Source organism: Oryctolagus cuniculus, chromosome 2, assembly GCF_964237555.1.
Source record: "Oryctolagus cuniculus chromosome 2, mOryCun1.1, whole genome shotgun sequence".
Classification (NCBI taxonomy): Eukaryota; Metazoa; Chordata; class Mammalia; order Lagomorpha; family Leporidae; genus Oryctolagus; species Oryctolagus cuniculus.
Window position 1 is genome coordinate 188,396,601 of NC_091433.1, and position 18,270 is coordinate 188,414,870.

Genomic DNA, 18,270 nt, shown 5'->3' on the forward strand with positions numbered 1-18,270 from the left:
AAGTTCAGAAAGCTTTCCAATGTAGTTTGGTAATGTCCACATGAGGAGAAAGGGATAGAGATAAAATATGAATGTCCATGCACACACACACACACACACGCGCATGTTCTAAATTTCTCAGTTTTTGTTTAAATTACTTCTAAAAAGTTATTTTTATTTTTAAAAACACCAAAATTATCAATAGATAATTTTGAGGATTCAGTAAAGAAAGATGTAAGAACTTAGTCTCCTTGGGCAGCACCTGATAATATATTAGATTATTTTTTCTTTCTTTGATTTTTTGGTTCATGTGTTTTTGTTTTTTATTTTTTTTTATTATTTTTTGACAGGCAGAGTGGACAGTGAGAGAGAGACAGAGAGAAAGGTCTTCCTTTTGCCCTTGGTTCACCCTCCAATGGCCACCACGGCCGGCGCGCTGCAGCCGGCGCACCGAGCTGATCCAAAGGCAGGAGCCAGGAGCTTCTCCTGGTCTCCCATGGGGTGCAGGGCCCAAGCACTTGGGCCATCCTCCACTGCACTCCCTGGCCACAGCAGAGAGCTGGCCTGGAAGAGGGGCAACCGGGACAGAATCTGGCGCCCCGACTGGGACTAGAACCTGGTGTGCCGGCGCCGCAAGGCGGAGGATTAGCCTAGTGAGCCGCGGCGCTGGCCGGTTCATGTGTTTTTAAAATAACTAATATCATCTTATGTTTATCATTCATAGCCAGATTAAGAGACTATGTTACAATTATCATTATATCATAATGCTAAATATCTACTTCATTTAGTTCCAGTATCTTCACCATGACTTCCTTAATCATTTCATATTGTTGGGCTTTGTTTGCTAGCAAATATTTTATGAACACACGTTGGGCATTTTTTTTTTCCATTTTCTGATTCTTAAAGAATATAGGCATTACTTGATAAAAACAGCCAGCCACTTCTTATCTGATGCACTGGCTGACTTCTGGAAACTTTGTCTTCCATAAACTCTTTTGTTTTAGTAATAAATAAGCTGTAATGTTGACCCATCTTTAATTCTTGACGAATGGTACCATCCATTTGCCAAGGCCTTTGTTGCTGTACATGGCTGTGGATTAACTTCAGCGATAACCCCATCTAGCCTCATGCAGACAGAAGGAACATAAACCTTCCATCTCTCCCCCACATAGAGCCCAGCTTGAAAGTCCCAATATGAGCTGTCTCTTCTGCCTTATCTTTTTCAGTAATATCTTCACTGGTAGTTTCCAAAGAGATTCTGCAGAACAGGAAAAATGGGAAATGCCTTTATTCCTATTCCTTATTAAGTTCCTTTCCTCTTGTGTTTAATTTGGGACAACAATTTAATCTATATTAAATTTTATTCCCATCAAAGACTACCCTATAGACTTAGTAAATTCTCTTTTTGGCTAAAGTGTGACTGCTATAGTGATGAGCAAAGGGCTATCATAGAGAGCCATCCCTACTATTATCCTAGGACCTAAGATCAATTTCACCCAAATAAAACCATAGCAGAACAATCGCAGGGTTCTGAAATGAGCAAGTTAACTTGTGTGCCAGTTTGATTACGGCACCTCGTATCTGCGTAGCTCAGTGTCCGCTCTGTCTAACTAGCACCACAATGATACTCAGAGAGTTAGAGTACTAACAGCTGCCCTGATTTATTGTGAATCATTTACCAGGATCTTTGATAAATAATTCTCTGAAAATTGAGCCGTATCTTGTAGCTTTAATATAATGTTTAATATTTAGCTAATGAAAAGCGTGTTTTATTGGTTTATTTTAAGTTCTGGACTGGGTTATAGGAAAGAGCTTTGTTTTTCTCCTTCCTCTCTGCTTTATTCAATCTTTGTCACCTTTCCCTGATCTCCTGGCTTGGCTTCAGGAACATTCACAAGAGCAGTCCAATATTATATTGTGAATGTTTTCATTTGTTGTCCAATTTAAAGCTTCCCCCTCACCTTTATCACTTCCTGATTCCCTTGCATTCCTTCAGCTTGGAAGAGATTGTGGTCAGTGTTTGTGTTTATTTTCTCACTTTGTTTGGTTCCTCTGCATTCTTCTCTGTCTTATCTGATTTCAAATAGAAGAGACAGAGGAATGATAAAGATCACCAAGGATCTTATCTGAGTGGGGCAGTTGTAACTGGGCATTGATCCCTTCTGTGTGTTAAAGGTGCACACATGCCAGCTTCTGATTGTCTCTCTGGTGGGGCAGTGTTGTGGGTTCCTTTGCGATCTCCTGTTGTGTGTTCATAAGGAGGTCTTACAGGGAAGCATCAGAGAGTGCCAGTAATGGATCTGCAGGTGGTTGTCTGTCGCATCCTCCCTTCCACTTCTGCCTCCAATGGCACAGCGCCAGCTTCCGCCTGATAGGACCAATTCAACTATGCCAGGAAACAGTCCATGATGCAATTCTTTCAAGATGACCACATTTGATTTCTCCAGAAAATCCTCTTGGCTCCTATAAAAAATCATTAATGCACGGGAAGTTGTAAGATGAAGTCCAGGGCTCACATTGCAGTTGACTTCTGCTGCCTCCACTCTCTTAGGGCAGCTCTTGCCAGCTACTCACGGCATGCTGTGTACCCCTCCTCCCCGGCTTCAGTATCACTATGGTCCGTGGGTAACACTACGCTGTGTTTTATGCCCCAGGGAGGTGGTAAAGAGTGGATTTTTTATTTTTTAGAAAACTTTTATTTAATAAATACAAATTTCGAAAGTACAACTTTTGGATTATAGCGATTCTGAAGAGTGGATTTTAACAGAATTAGATGTTGACATAACTGAGAGTTGATAGAGGTATGGCTCATTGTCAGGAGACCTGAGTTTAAGTCTGATCCCTGCTCTTTTTACGTTTTGTGACTTTAAGTATATACTATTTGTTGAATTATTTGTTTAATGGAACATTACACTTATAATTCTAAAGTAAATTGAAAATATGTCATTGTAAAAATTAAAAGAAAAATAAGAGGATGGAAGAGAGGGTGAGAGTGAGGGAGGGTACATATTAAATACAGGAAATTTGTTCCCTCTAGATGAATGAAATTTTAAAAAGGATATTAATCATTTAAGTCTCAATATTCTCAACAGTATAATGTACAGATTAAAAAGGAAGCTGTGTGCGAGTGTGGTAGACCATACAGCACTTCACAGACATGCTCTAAGTTTTGTTCGCATTTTGAAACTTGTCTCTCACATTCGCACGATACACACCTCCAAAGATGAAGAATTCTTTCTACAAAAGAATGAGGCCTTTGTTTCTAAAATGAGATGAGGATAATGGTGCACATGAAACACTCCTTGAAAATTACACAGTGGTTTTAACTTCTGAGCATGAAATTCTTCACCCTCTACTGATCTCCCTGCCGAGGGCCTAAATGCCCATGATTTAGAGGACAGAGTAAAGGGATGGTACTCTAGAATAAGCCTGAGGAGTCCTTTAACTTACATCTGACCTCATATATACATTGCATTTTTCTCAACTGACACATCCAGCACAGCTGAGATGAACAGATAACCATAAATTATCTTCTAAACCTGTTCCTCCTAAATGTGCCTATAATTGATTCTGTGAACACATAGAAAATATGAGGTTTCTTTCAATAGTTCATGCATTGCCTTGTGCTGAAATTAGATTAGACCCCACGTTTAACCAAAATCATTAGGAAAATAACTACTGATTTTGGTATGAATACAAATTATATATGGGCAACAGGTGAGCTGATCCACATTGTTTGGAATCAGACTGTCTTTTTTGTGTAACCTTTATTTATGAAGGACACTTTTTCTAATCTCTTGGTGAAGGCGGGGTCTGCCTTGTAACCGTATTTTTCTTTGATGCCTTTGGATTATTTTTCCATTCAAAATTTTCCCATGTCAACTGACATTGGATATTATGGGGGACACTTAACAAAATAAAACAAAACAATTCACTGATTTGAATGTAGACACTACATTCCTCTTTCAATTCTTTGTATTTGCAGCATTCTCCTCTTAGACTGTGGCCTAAGTACTCTTATTTATGCAGCACAAATTTGTTAGTCATCTTTGACTGGCATTTTGTGTCAACACTCAGCAAATCATTTAAAGGCCCATTAAAGTGTCACCACTTCTGTAATTCTATCCCACTCTGCTGAATGGAATTCATTTTCTCCATTTCTTATACGCTTATAGTAGTTTCTTTACATATTTGTCAGATTTTGTCTCACAAAACAACAATTATCTCATAGTTTATTGTGTTCATCCCTGCATCCCCTTGCTTGGCATTAAATGTACTTCGGAGGCCTCACCAACAGAATCAGACTGCTCCAAACTCGACCATTTGCTCTCCTTTCTGCTGGAGCACAGGTCCCTTTCGCATAGCAATTTTTATCTCTCTTTCCTAGATGTTTTACCAGAGCCTGCTTCAGTCCCTATCACATACAAGACTTGTAAAAAAACCTACTGACGAATGTGTTAACAAATCCTCTCATGAGTTGTAAATTCAGCCTTACTAATATGGCCCCAAATCAGCACAGTGCCAATTAAAGAACTTCATGATTGTCATACGGGAGCAAGAAGAATCCAGAAAGATCAAAACGTTCTTGATTGTTACCAGTATTATTTAGTCAACATAGTTTATTTTTGTTTTCATGAAATTCTTGGAGAGTATATACTGGAAGATAGTATTTTATACATCAATGGGAGATTAGAATAGCATTTATTGATTTTAACACTAAGTTTATACTAAACTTCAAGTAAATCAAATTGACAACTATTTCTTATTATTTACTAACACACCTTCAGGATGTCAATATGCAAATAAACCTCTACATTTCATTAAGAGTGAAAATGGGTTAGTCTGAACTTTACCTGATTATTATTACTGGCCAAGGGAGAATTTCCATCTGTAAGAATTCCATTATTTAATTCAGGCATTTGGGATATGTTAGGTATTCAATGAAAGTTGCAGATTTTAGTTTTATTTGAAATTAAGATCAGAAAACTACTCAAAATGTATCTTTTTTAAAAGATTTATTTTATTTATTTGTAAGACAGTTACAGAGAGAGGTAGAGACAAAGAGAGAGGTCTTCCATCTGCTGATTCACTCCCGGGATGGCTGTAACAGCCAGAGCTGAACAGATCTGAAGCCAGGAGCTTCTTCTGGGTCTCCTACGTGGGTGCAGGGTTCCAAGTGCTTGGGCCATCTTCTGCTGCTATCCCAGGCCATAACGAAAAGCTGCATCAGAAGAAGAGCAGCTGGAACTAGAACCGATGCCCATATGGGATGCTGGCGCTTTAACCCACTGCGCCACAGCACCGGCCCCTCAAAATGTATCCTATGTTTATATTGTGCAAATTGAATCTCCCACTCTGCCTGTGCCATGGCTCAATAGGCTAATCCTCTGCCTTGCGGCGCTGGCACACGGGGTTCTAGTCCCAGTCAGGGCGCCGGATTCTGTCCCGGTTGCCCCTCTTCCAGGCCAGCTCTCTGCTGTGGCCAGGGAGTGCAGTAGAGGATGGCCCAAGTGCTTGGGCCCTGCACCCCATGGGAGACCAGGAGAAGCTCCTGGCTCCTGGCTTCGGATCAGCGCTGTGCGCCGGCTGCCGCGCGCCAGCCGCGGCGGCCATTGGAGGGTGAACCAAGGGCAAAAGGAAGACCTTTCTCTCTGTCTCTCTCTCACTGTCCACTCTGCCTGTCAAAAAAAAAAAAAAATTAAAAAAAAAGTCTCCCATTCTTTGAGCAGAGAGTACCACGAATAATAACAACCCTATATCAATGTTGAAATATTAACCCATTGATTACTGGAAGTTCCAACTCATCATGCATGATAGAGAATGGACAATTAAATCTAATATTAATAGCTAGTCTAGATTCTATGATCTGGAAACAGAATTCCAATTATGAAAATATCTTACAGGGGTTGGTGCATGGCCAGTAAAGCCTCCGCCTGCAGTGCCGAAATCCCATATGGGCGTCGGTTTGAGACCCAGCTGCTCCTCTTCCGATCCAGCTCTCTGCTATGGCCTGGGAAAGCAGTAGAAGATGGCCCAAGTCCTTGGGACGCTGCACCTACGTGGAATGCCCGGAAGAAGTTCCTGGCTCCTAGCTTAGGATCAGCTCAGCTCTGGCTGTTGCGGCCATTTGGGGAGTAAAGCCTGAGAAAATGTTATCTTTTAATCTTTAAAAGCTCGTCTGCCCCGTGAAACCAGAATCTGTCTTTGAAATTTTTGGAAAAGTAGAAAAATTAGCTCTTACATCTGGGGATTGTTAGCATATGATCACAACTGCAAGGTTCTCCACTACTTGTTAAATTTCAAGGAAACTGAATATGCACAAAATGATTTCTCCTTGAAATGTCAGGAAATATTATCAAAATGAATCCCTCAAACATGGGGCAGATTTGGGAGGAAAATGCTTTCTCAAATATTACGGAATAATCCAAGAGAAGTAAAAGATTGTTTAAAAGATTCCTCAAAGTGTTCACTACTGTTGTATTGTTTATTAAACTATCCTTCATTCCTAATGTTTTAACCCCTCAGGGATGGCAGAAACCTAGCTAATTTGGCTGGTAACCAAATGTTGGAAGTAACCACAAATCATCATGAAAACAGAGAAAAAATAAGTAGGACAATGGTGAAATTTATCCTCAGTGCATAACTATCTACCTTGAGGGGGTTAGGTAGAAAAGTACTCAAAGACTGAATCTAAGGGAGAAGGAAGGTATTTGGTGCTGAGAGCAGGGTTTTTACTAGTTTTATAAGAATCATATTCTGAAACGTAGGTGATTTTTTGAGTCAGTGAGTATGTAGAACAGTGATAAAGTCTATGCACCATCTTGGAATCTTTGGGCTTTCATAGGCTCCAATGTTATCTGATATATCAGAGCCCACAATCAGGTCTTTCCCAAGGTAAAAACGTGCAGTATATTAAACTGTCACAAAGGTAAAATTCAGTTGTAGGAAAAATTGTGTAATGAGAGAAAATTTGCCCTTTCCTTCATTGCAAAGATTTCTGATTTTTTCCCCTATTTGGAAACTGATTTTGGGTAGGATTTCATCACAGTTATTGCTGTTGGAGTAATTATATTTACCTTATTTTATTTTTCAAGGAAGTAGAAAAATTGAGTGAGTGGTATAGTGAAAGCAGTTACTAGTGAAAGAGGTAGGACCCAGGCACTCTCCTTTCCAGGACACAAATAGAGTGCAATTAAAACCCAAACTCAATCTGTCGGGTTAAAGAATTTAAAGAAACATGTCAGCAGATACAAGTTTGCATCCTGCTAAACTGAAATTCCATTTCTGTGTAACACACTTTGTGATATTCAGGGAGACAAAATAATCATCATATCCCTGTACGTAATCTATTTCCAATCCAGAAGGCTGATCCAATAACAGTTGTCTGGAATGTATGTGTTTTCTCTTTCCCTGCAACACACACATGAATGTTTTGTTACAAAATATGCTGACTCTAATGTGTTTCCTCTATCAAACAAAACAAACTGAATTTCAGTGACAAAGTTAGCTGTTAGTGTTGTTAGCTCTTGATGTGATGCGATCACCTGACCCACCTGACCCCTTTCCTGAGGGGTTTCATGACCTTGCACTTCTGGAGTACAAAGTGGAGGACATATGGACAACGAAGCTCAAATATATGTGTCAGGAATTTTCTCCCCCAGAGAAAGACTGCCAGTTACAGAGCTATAGTCACTTACTGCAACTGAAAATTACTGTGGGTTAAAAAATGCAAGTCCAACAAACATCTCTTCCTCTCTACCTCACAAAAATTTCTGTCTTGGGTCCTCTGCTGGGGCATAGTGGTTTATAGCCAGAGCCTGCAATGCCAGCATCCCATACAGGTGCCGGCTCAAATCCCAGCTGCTCCATATCTGATCCAGTTCCCTGCTGGTAGCCTGGCAAAGTAATGGAGAATGGCCTAAGTCCTTGGGGCCTTGACCCATTTTTGGAGACCTGGAAGAAGCGCATGGCTCCTGGTTTTGGCCTGGCCTAGCCTAGTCATTGTGGCCATTTGGGGAGTGAACCAGCAGGTGGAAGATTTTTCTCTCTCTAACTCTGCCTGCCTTTCAAATGAATAAATCTTAAAAAAAAGTTAAAAAAGTTTGTCTTCTCAACTTCACCCCTCAAATCCTGTTTAAGGAAAGTCTAGTGTGGTCAGATTGGCTCCTAGTGTTTTGTGAAACAGAATCAGAGAACAGAAGCAAAAGCAAGGTGAGTGTGGCTGGTGGTAGAGTGAAGGAGCCAGGATGATCACAAGCTGGACCTGAGAGGAGAGGGCAGAGAAAGAGGTTGCAAAGAAGAGGCATGGCATGAAATGGGGGGGAAACAGACAGGAAGGGTGAAAACTGGGCAGGAAGTACTCATGTGTCCTAGTTGTAACCTTTTATAATATATAAATTATATTATATATATTATATATTTATATTATAAATAATATAAATTTATATTTATATTTAAATATTATATTTATATTTAATTTTATATATATTTAAATTTATATTTAATTCAAACTCATAGAGATGGATATTAAAGATGGCAATTGGATTCTAAGAAACAAAATACTGAAAAAAATTGTGCTTTAATTTAATACAACACAGTACATGAGTCATTCAGTGAAAATCCCCTACCCCCCAGATGCCACCTTTAAAATGGATGCATCTTACTACCTAGCTGCTGGGAGTAACTGCTATTGAAAGTGCGTATCTGAAAATTGATCTTGCCTAAAGAGAGCTCTCTTGGCCAACATGATGCTCCTCCCATAAGGATATCCCATATCAGGACTCATCAACAGGAGGTCTGGAATACGCCTAACCTCCCTTCCTCAGTGTCCAATTGTCCAGAGACTCCTGAGGCATTGGCTGGATCCTGGGTTGAGGCTGCACCACAGCTCCTCTGCTCCTCTGCCTTGTGCTGTTTTGGTCACCTCTTCACAAGTGCTGACATTAAGGGCCTCACTAACAAACCTCTCACATGTATTTTGTGTCCAGGAAGCTGACTCATGCCTCAGATCATACAGTGGTTTAGGGTACTGTAGATGAGACTAGTAGTATTTATGGATTCACCCTTCCAACATTTATGAGCACATATCACATAGAAACCTAACAATGAATAAGGCTCAAACTACAGGCTGGAAAGCAAGCCAGTCTTATAAAGCATAACCGTTCTGTGACTGATACTATAATCCTGATAAATACTTACCAGGATACCACCATGGAATAAATCATCATGGTAGGTCATGAATTGTGCCACAGAGCAATGGATGCTTGAGGGGATGAGCAGGCATTTGATCATTTCATAAAAGAAAAATAAAATTCCAGTCAGAGGGGAACAAATGACATGGAGGTGTCAATGGAGTATCTAGTTCTTTCAATGATGTGGTTTGGTGTGGTGGGTGGGTGACAGGAAAGGTTAATAAGTGAGACCAGAGCAAGCCTCAATGCTGTTTTCACATATAAGCATACTTCAAAACGTTTGTGGAAAATGTACTTCAAGATATGTATTATGGTACAAAAAATTTTGAAACTCACACATAGTTTTTGCACAACGTATTTTTCTCATGAACTTTTTTTGAAGATCCTTCATGTCATGGGATTGTTGAACTTTACCAAAAGGTATTAGGAAAATACAATCAGGTTTTACAAAGGTGAGTGATATAAGGAGATGTTTGTTTTTGTTCACTTTGTCTCTTGAGATTCTGACATTGCAAATGACATTCACTAGGGCATGCCAGAGTCACTGTCTCCAAATATGTGTGGGTGGTGTGGATCCTTAGGGACTGTGCAAGAGTGTTTCTCACATGGTAGACCCTAGACTTACCTAGTTTTAACTGAACTAGAATCTCCAAAACTCAGGACTGAGAATTAAATTTCTAATGAGTGTTCACAGACTGTCTTGCAGTAGGCTTGTGTGTGTGACTGTGGTTCTTTGAGACGCTCCTCCTGAGGCACCGGCACATCAGGTTCTAGTCCCAGTCGGGGCGATGGAATCTGCCCCCTTCTTTGGTCACCCCCCAAATGGCCACTACGGCTGGCACACTACGCCGATCTGAAGCCAGGAGCCAGGTGCTTCCTCCTGGTCTTGCATGCGGGTGCAGGGACCAAACACTTGGGTCATCCTCCACTGCCTTCCCGGGCCACAGCAGAGAGTTGGACTGGAAGAGGAGCAACCGAGACAGAACCGGCACCCCAACTAGGACTAGAATCCAGGGTGCCGGCACAGCAGGTGGAGGATTAGCCTAGTGGGCCACGGCGCCGGCCCTGCTTTATTTCTAAGTGTGTATCATACAAACCTGGTCCTCTGGCTTTCCTGCTAACTCTGTGCACTACCTACTCATCAATTTCACTGGGGACGAGTATAGTCAATTTTATCTACAATTAAGAATTCTTAATAAATATATAATTACTTACATTTCTGATTAAAACTATCAGAAAAACACTCTGCTTGTGCTGAAAGGAATTATTATTTTAAACAAAATAATTTGTAGTGTACTCTTGTGGAAAAGTGCTAGAGAATTTTGTAATTGAAACTTCCTTTGACTGAAAGTAATGATAGAGATATCATGGGCATGCAAAACACTTTTCAGTTTATAAGATGCTACCCAGAGATTTGTCTTTTTAATTTAATAATGTATTAATTGCTTTCTGTCAGCTCTATAAAGTGCTATTATTTTACATATGAAGATTTTGCAACTGTATTATTTAGATTTCTATATCAGCAAATTAGGAGGTTGGGGTTTAAATATTAGTCTTTTGATTCCAAAATGAAAAAATTTCTCAAAGCATTTTCTGGACCCTCTGGTGTTTAGTTCCACTAGACCAGGGGTAAAGAACATCTGGCCCATGGCCCATGCAAGTCTCATGAAATCATTTGGTCTAGCTCTGCCAAGGCAACCACAGGCTGGACTCAAAATTCAATAAATCTATAGCAAGCTAATTTTTAGGTTGCATAATTTTGTATGGCCCATAAATGGTGTTATAATATCCAAATGGCCCATGGCAGTAGAAATGGTTCCCCACCCCTGTATTAGAGCAATTATTCTTGATGGTTAGTTTTTTTTTTTTTTTTTTTTTTTTTTTTTTTTAAGATTTATTCATTTATTTGAAAGGCAGAGTTACAGAGAGGCAAAGGCAGAGAGAGAGGTCTTCCATCCTCTGGTTCACTCCCCAAATGGCCACAATAGCCAGAGCTGAGCTGATTCAAAGCCAGGAGCTTCTTCCAGGACTGCCAAGTGGGCGCAGGGGTCCATACACCTGGGCCATCTTCCACTGCTTTCTCAGGCCATAGCAGAGAGCTAGGTTGGAAATGGAGCAGCCAGGACTGGAATCAGTGCCCATATGGGATGCCGACATTGTAGGCAGCAGCTTTGCCCACTATGCCACAGCGCCAGCCCCATGGGAAGTTTTGATCAATATTTTTCAGTCAATATTATATGTTAGGCCAAACTCCAGGTGGATACATAGATGTCTCAGATGAAAGCCTCGACTTTAAAATCCCTGATATATTGAAAGTAGCAGTTGTGTTCACAAAAAATGGGCTTCACTGGAAGAGGATCCTACTGCACCTGGGATGGCAGGGAGAGTGTTTGGAAGAGGAAGAATCTGAATGGAGCTTTCAGGGTTTGCTCAGAAGGAACAAAGTCACTTTAATGCCTGTTCTAACTTTAAAGTCACACAGCGCTCCTTGCTCCGAAAGTCCCAGTTCTCAGTTTCATATTCTGCTGTCATAAATTATTAGCAAATTTTGACAAGGATCCCAGCATTTTTATTTTGCACTGGGTTTTACAACGTATGAATTGCTCCTGAATAGGTATTCTAGGGACAGAGGACAGATGTCCTGAAGTAAACATGATTTTAAGCTTAAATAATTGTATATTAAAGTGATTCATTATATAAATATGCATATAATATTCATATAAGACTGCATTCATTTATACTCCCATTCTAAATATGAATTTAATTGACACTATATATGTAAATAAGCCCACTTCTTAATTTTTAATGAATAATAGTGATTTGCACTCTTTTGTCTTTTTACTTGCTTAATTATAAAATAAAACATACAAATTTTTCAATCCTATAATTAATGATCTCTTTAACCTGCCTTCATACCTATTTTTCTGTCTCAATGGTTAAGGGATTTCACCTATTAATCTTAGAACTCAATGTGACTCCCTTAGACAAGTGTAGATGAGCCTCTCTTTAATGGGAAGACAAATATTTTGTTAGTTCAGGTCGTTTATCTGCCTTTATTCCTATAATAGTGGCTCCCTGTGCTTGTTCCACTCTTCTTACCATGCCTGTTATATGATAATGTCTTCCCTAAATCCAACATGTGCCCGTTCTCTTCTCTCATTGCTTCCTTCTTTCTTCTTTTTGCTAGACTCTGAGAGTATGGATCGCCTTTCTAAATGACAATGCTTGTTTTCAGCAATGTTCATTCTGGTGTGTATTGAGAGTCTATTTTATTGGTTTTACAATCAAATCATCTTATTTTCAACAACTTTTTTTTTTATCATTATTCTCTCTTTGATTTTTACCTCTTTTTTGACCTAAAAATATTAAATCAATTCAGTATCTGCTTACATGTTTTAACTTACTGATGCCTAATATTTTAATATTTTTTATTTTTTTACCTTTCTCTTTTGTCTTTTTGAGCTGATATTTCTCTTTCTATATTTCTTGAATATTGTGTTACTGCTGTTAGTGGCTCATATTTATTAAAGATCTGAAGAGACCAGTTTCAATGATAATTAGATTTTATCTGCTGTAGTGAAGACGCTATATTTTCTCTCCTGGCAGTGTTCCTCTCCAAGAGTGGGAGTGACTACAGAGGCCAGGGGTAGCCATATGTCTTTTTTCCTATCTACAGAAAATGAAGACTGGATCAAATGATCTATGTAACCATGCTTGGTGTAGGAGGCTAGTGTTTAAAGTATAGTCCTTGATGGCTTTTCTGATGTCAAATGCTTCACTCTTTAGCTTTTGTTGGTGAGATTTAGAGGGCTATAATCTATTGATTCAGCACTAGGTCTTGGGAAATAGGGCAGGAGTTAATTACAAAAAATATGGGAAATGTCCTGTTTTTGTTTTGGGGAGCTCTGAGTTAACTGGACTCTCCCTCTCATTCCTTCTATTCCCCCTAATTTCATCTGCTTGTTCTTTTTCCTGAATTTGCATTAAAATTACAATGAATGTTAATTGCTGGAGATTCAGTCTAGAAAAGTAAGTTAGCAAGAGATTGTCAACAAACTACTTCATTTACAACTGTGATCTCCAACTTTCTGTCTGCATATTGCAAAAATTGAGATGGAGGGAGAAAAGAAGAAAACATTGGTATTTTCTGTGAGTGAAAAAACACAACTTCTTAAAAGAAGACTTCATTTTTAGGACAGTTTTTGATTTACAGAAAAACTGTGAAGATAGATTCCCTCTATTTGTGTGGCAATATTGATACACTACTATTAGCTAAAGTCCCAAATGTATTCAGATTACCTTATTTTTAAAAAAAAAAAAAAAGATTTATTTATTTATTTATTTATTTGAGAGGTAGAGTTACAGACAGGGAAAGGGAGAGACAAAAAGGAAGGTCTTCCATCTGCTGGTTCACTCCCCAAATGGCCACAATTGCTGGAGCTGTGTCAATCTGAAGCCGGGAGCCAGGAGCTTCTTCCGGGTGCAGGGGCCCAAGGACCTGGGCCATCTTTTACTGCTTTCCCAGACCTTAGCAGAGAGTTGGATTGGAAGAGGAGCAGCCGGGACTAGAACCAGCGCCCATATGGGATGCCGGTGCTGTAGGCAGACTTAACCCACTGAGCCACAGCACCGCCCACTAAAGATGACTTTAGTTTTTACCTTAATTCCTTTTTCTGTTCTTGGCTTTCATTCAAGATACCAACTTTACATGCATTCAAGTCTTTTTTTAGTTATTCTAGGCTATGATAGTTTTTCAAACTTGTTTTTCATGAACTTGATAGTTTTAAGGAATACTAGACAGGTATTTTATAAAATATCCCTTAATTTGTCTGGTTTCTTCTCATGATTTCATTGTCTTTACAGGTTTTGAGGAGGAAAAACACAGAGTTGAAAAGTATTTTCGTCACATCATATAAAGGGACCATCAACCCAACGTGTTGATGGTAATCTTGATCTCAGGGTTGAGGTAGATTTTGTTGTTTCTTCACTTTAAAGTTTTTTGTTTCTTGTTTTCATACTGTATTCATTGGGAGTCAATAGCTATACCCAACAAACACTGAAAGAATAGGGAGTTATGCAATGTAATTGCATAAATTAGAATTTTCTGTATGGGAAGTTAATGCTTTTTATTTATTTTTCAATATTTTATCTATATGAATATGAATCCAACTATACAGCTTTTGTTGTGTTATAATATGATGCTACTTCACCATTTTGTATAAATTGTTCTAACTGTAGTGATTGGAAGCACTTTCAGTTAACGTCTATGTCCCTTTGAAAAATTCCTGTCAATGTGAGAAATGTGAGCTCTTCTTCTCCCTACTCTTCCCCTCTTCCTCCCTCCCTTCCTCTCCCCCTCCCTTCATTTCTTATTCCTCACCCCATCCATTGCATTTTTTGTACTTTCTGGCACTTCCAATATATGTCAGGTTTATTTTGTGTATTTCCTCCCAAATCTTAAAATCAGCCATATCTCCAAGAAGTCTTGAATTCTTTCTTTGGAGAATGGTATCAGAAACCAAGACATGAGTGCCATGAATGCTGTTTGCTTCAAAGGCATTGTTTGTTCTACTCTTTCTTACATGATAGAGCTTTCTTTTCAACTGTAGGTAAAGAGCGATAGCATAATTTGATTAAAGAACTGTGAACATTTGTGAAGCCTGGTCTGCTTTTTATATAAAGCTGACAATAGCCACATTAATGCTCAGTGTCACGTTGGTGCCCATTGAAAACCAGGGGATGTACAGCATTGCCCTTTGATTTCAAAATCTGCCCTGGGATAGCAATAGTACAAAATGGAAAATCACCCTTACTCAGGATGTATCATCTAGTAAGTACATTGGGATTCTCCATGTACTTTTCCCATTACCTCCTTTTCAATATTGACTGCCTTTACATTAGTTTGAATTCCCATTTGCTATAACACTTTCCGTTTAATAACTCAGAGTACTGGCTTCTTTGATCCTTGAATATTTCTTCTTCTCCTATAGCTTTGTACCTTTCACATTTACAGCTCAGATGGAACCTTTTTCTTGTGACTTCCTTTACTCTTATGATCATCCCACTAGTTTCTTGAGTTCTAAATTCCTTTTGTTGCAATGGTTTAGTCCTCATAAGGAGATTACAGCAAGTATGGGACAATTTTATGCCCTAGCGTAGCAATATGCAGGGCTTTGGTAGAGTTAACATATATTTTTCAGTGGGTGTGTCTTTGCAAACACTGATCTGAACTTTATTCTATATTAGAATGAGAGCCTCCCTAAAAAGCTCATATTTTTAAAATATTTATTTATTTATTTGGCAGAGTGACAGAGAAGAAGAGAATGAAAGAGAAATAGATCTTCCCTCTGCTTCACTCCCCCAATGGCTGCAACAACTGGGATTGAGCCAGGCTGAACCCAGTAGAGAGGAACTCCATCCAGTCTCCCACAGGAGTGGCAGGGGTTCAAATACTTGGACCATCTTCTGCTGCTTTCCCAGGTGATTAAGCAGGGAGCTGGATCAGAAGCATAATAGCTAGGACTTCACCTGGCTCTTCGATACGGGATGCCAGTGTCACGGGCAGAGCCACAATGATGGCTTCAAGGGCTCATTTTAAAAGTTTTGACACATAGCTGAGATTTTCTGTGAAATGTTTGTATTTACATTCCAACCATAATCATGAAATATTGAGGTATGTATTTACAAATCAGTCTCCTGAATAAGGAGAACATTTTTCTCCTTTGGTGTTTTTCAGATTTGAACAGAGTAGTATCAGAATAATATTTGTTTATAAAATTGTAATTTACTTTTGAAATCTGAATAATTTTCAGTATGAAATTCTAGTTTTGGATGAAGAACAGTGGGTAAATGTACACATCCTATCTCTCACAGTGGGTAAATACACATAGACACATACATGCACAGACACACACACACTTTTTTTTTTTAGCAATTCTTTTGACAATGTTTTGCTTTCTCTAAGAATACTTTAGAAAGTTGGTGGAAAAATGGAATTACAAGATTGTAAGGAAAATGGAAGCAGAACAGAGAGGAGACAGGATATAAACGGACAGCCAAAACAAATTTATTCAAGAAGAAAAATATATAAATCTGCAGAGGCACACAGACTGAACATGTGGCAGAGAGAACAGTCCTCCAGTGGTCTGGGCTTCCTGTATCTTAGGGTGGGTTAAGGGTCTGGAGTGGGGGTGGGGGGCAATAGTCAGAGGTGAGTTTCATTAGATTTCTCAGGTTATTTTGCAGGCTTACAAACCTGGAAAAGAATGCAGAGGGTGGGGTGAGGAAAAGTATGGAACTCAACTGGTGTCTTGAAGGAATGCAGGGGTAAAGGAGTCCGCTGGGAAATCTGATTGATTTTCAGGCATGGAACTAAGATGCCTGAGGCTCATGTCCTTGTTTTGTCGAATATAATGCTAATTTTCCATGAAGTGCTTGAAGTAAAGCCTTTATATGATGGAGCTATGACCACCCACATTCCTGTAAAAAGTTTCTGTCACCTCAGGGATCTAGTCCAGCAAACCTCTTCATTTTCTCCATTTACAGTTTGCCCTAAATGTACAAGTGTGCTCACCCTCTCTTAGTAAATGTGATATCTCCTCACATCTGTGTCTGCACCACACCACCATGCTGTCTATAGTAAAAATGCTTTGAACTCAAACAGATTATGTCAAACACTGATCATATCATTCACTAAGTGCATGAACTTATCCAACACCGGTAAAAACTATGAGCCTCAATTTTTTCCCAAGTATATAATGGAGTACAATAATACTGAACCTTTAATATTATTAAATTTTAATGAGATCACACATTAATTTGAAGATTTATCAGTTGAGACAAGTGTGTGTGTGTGTGTGTAGATTATAAATGCTTAATGTTTTCTTCATCTGGATAATTTCTTTTCATCCTTTAGGAATTACTACAATCTTCCCTCGTCCCCAAAGCAAGCAATCATTCCTTATCTGCTGCTCAGCCAGGGTTATTATAATTATCTGTCTTGACAAGAGGGCCCATATCTCACTTATCTTAAAATCCCCAGTGTATGTCCTTGTTGCTGACTGTGTTTGTCATTGGAACACTTATTGAAATAATGAATATTAATTCCATTGATAAGCCCACTTAATTAAATAAGTTTATATATTTTGACATAAGAGAGTATTCAAGTCTAATTACACAAGAGCAGAACTTACACATTCTCGTCTGCTCCTCTGGCCCCCACACGTCTGTCTTTATGGTGCTTTCAGTTCACAGACCGTATCTCAAGTTTGGAATGAATGTGAGGCTTCCTGCTTCACCAGAGGCAAATACACCTGTTGACACAAAGGGCTGGGGATCACCTTAGTAAGGTTTCTTCTTTGATTCATATGATTACTATGCTGAGATCTTCTTATGTTTTAAACAAATGCAATTGCAAAATTGCTACATGTGGAGTTCCTTCTGTTTCAATTAACTGTTTCTTCTAGGAATCTTATTTTCAATATCTGCCTCCTTCAAACAGACCAGTAACTTTACTTTCTCAGCTTCACAGAAAACGGTGGCTCTGCTTAATCACAGCTGAAACACAACTAATCTCATTCACAAACAATGCTTCTATCTTAACTGACTCAGCCCAGTTTACTCTCATGCCACACTAGCTGATGTACTGTAGAAAGCACATGTACTGATGTACTGTAGAAAGTGTGATTTTCTCTGGGTTAGTTTTTGGTTTATACTTACCTAATCAAAGCAACAGATGTATGTATCATATGCTTCTTTGTTGACATAAGGTCTGAAACTCAACTTCTGGCTTGAAGTTAACTGAGTCAGGTTCACTTCCTAGGTCAAACATGTATTAGTTATTTGCTCTCTCTAAAGTTGTTTAACTTCTTTTGGTCAGTCTATTATAGTGGTTAGACTCAAAATGTGGAGATTCTAGGGGATCTCTGCCTTCCTTCCAAAAGATCTATAAAAAAGTAAAAGCTATATTTTCACTACCATACTCTTTATCTGATGTTTTCATTCTTAGTCTCTCATGAGTGTACTATGGCATTTCCCAGAGGCTATGTAACATGTGACACCACAAAAAGATCAAATGAAAAAGCAGATATGAGAATCTTTC

At 39.0% G+C, this 18,270-nt stretch overlaps 1 long non-coding RNA gene across 1 annotated transcript; it reads right to left on the reverse strand.

Moving 5' to 3' along the window:
• Positions 1-16,187: 16,187 nt before the first annotated feature.
• On the reverse strand, positions 16,188-17,970 carry LOC138848718 (uncharacterized). Its single transcript, XR_011386814.1, has 3 exons — positions 17,889-17,970; positions 17,363-17,482; positions 16,188-16,425 (listed from the first exon to the last, which is right to left on the reverse strand). It is a non-coding gene; the product is annotated as an uncharacterized lncRNA (long non-coding RNA).
• Between the last annotated feature and the right edge of the window lie 300 nt (positions 17,971-18,270).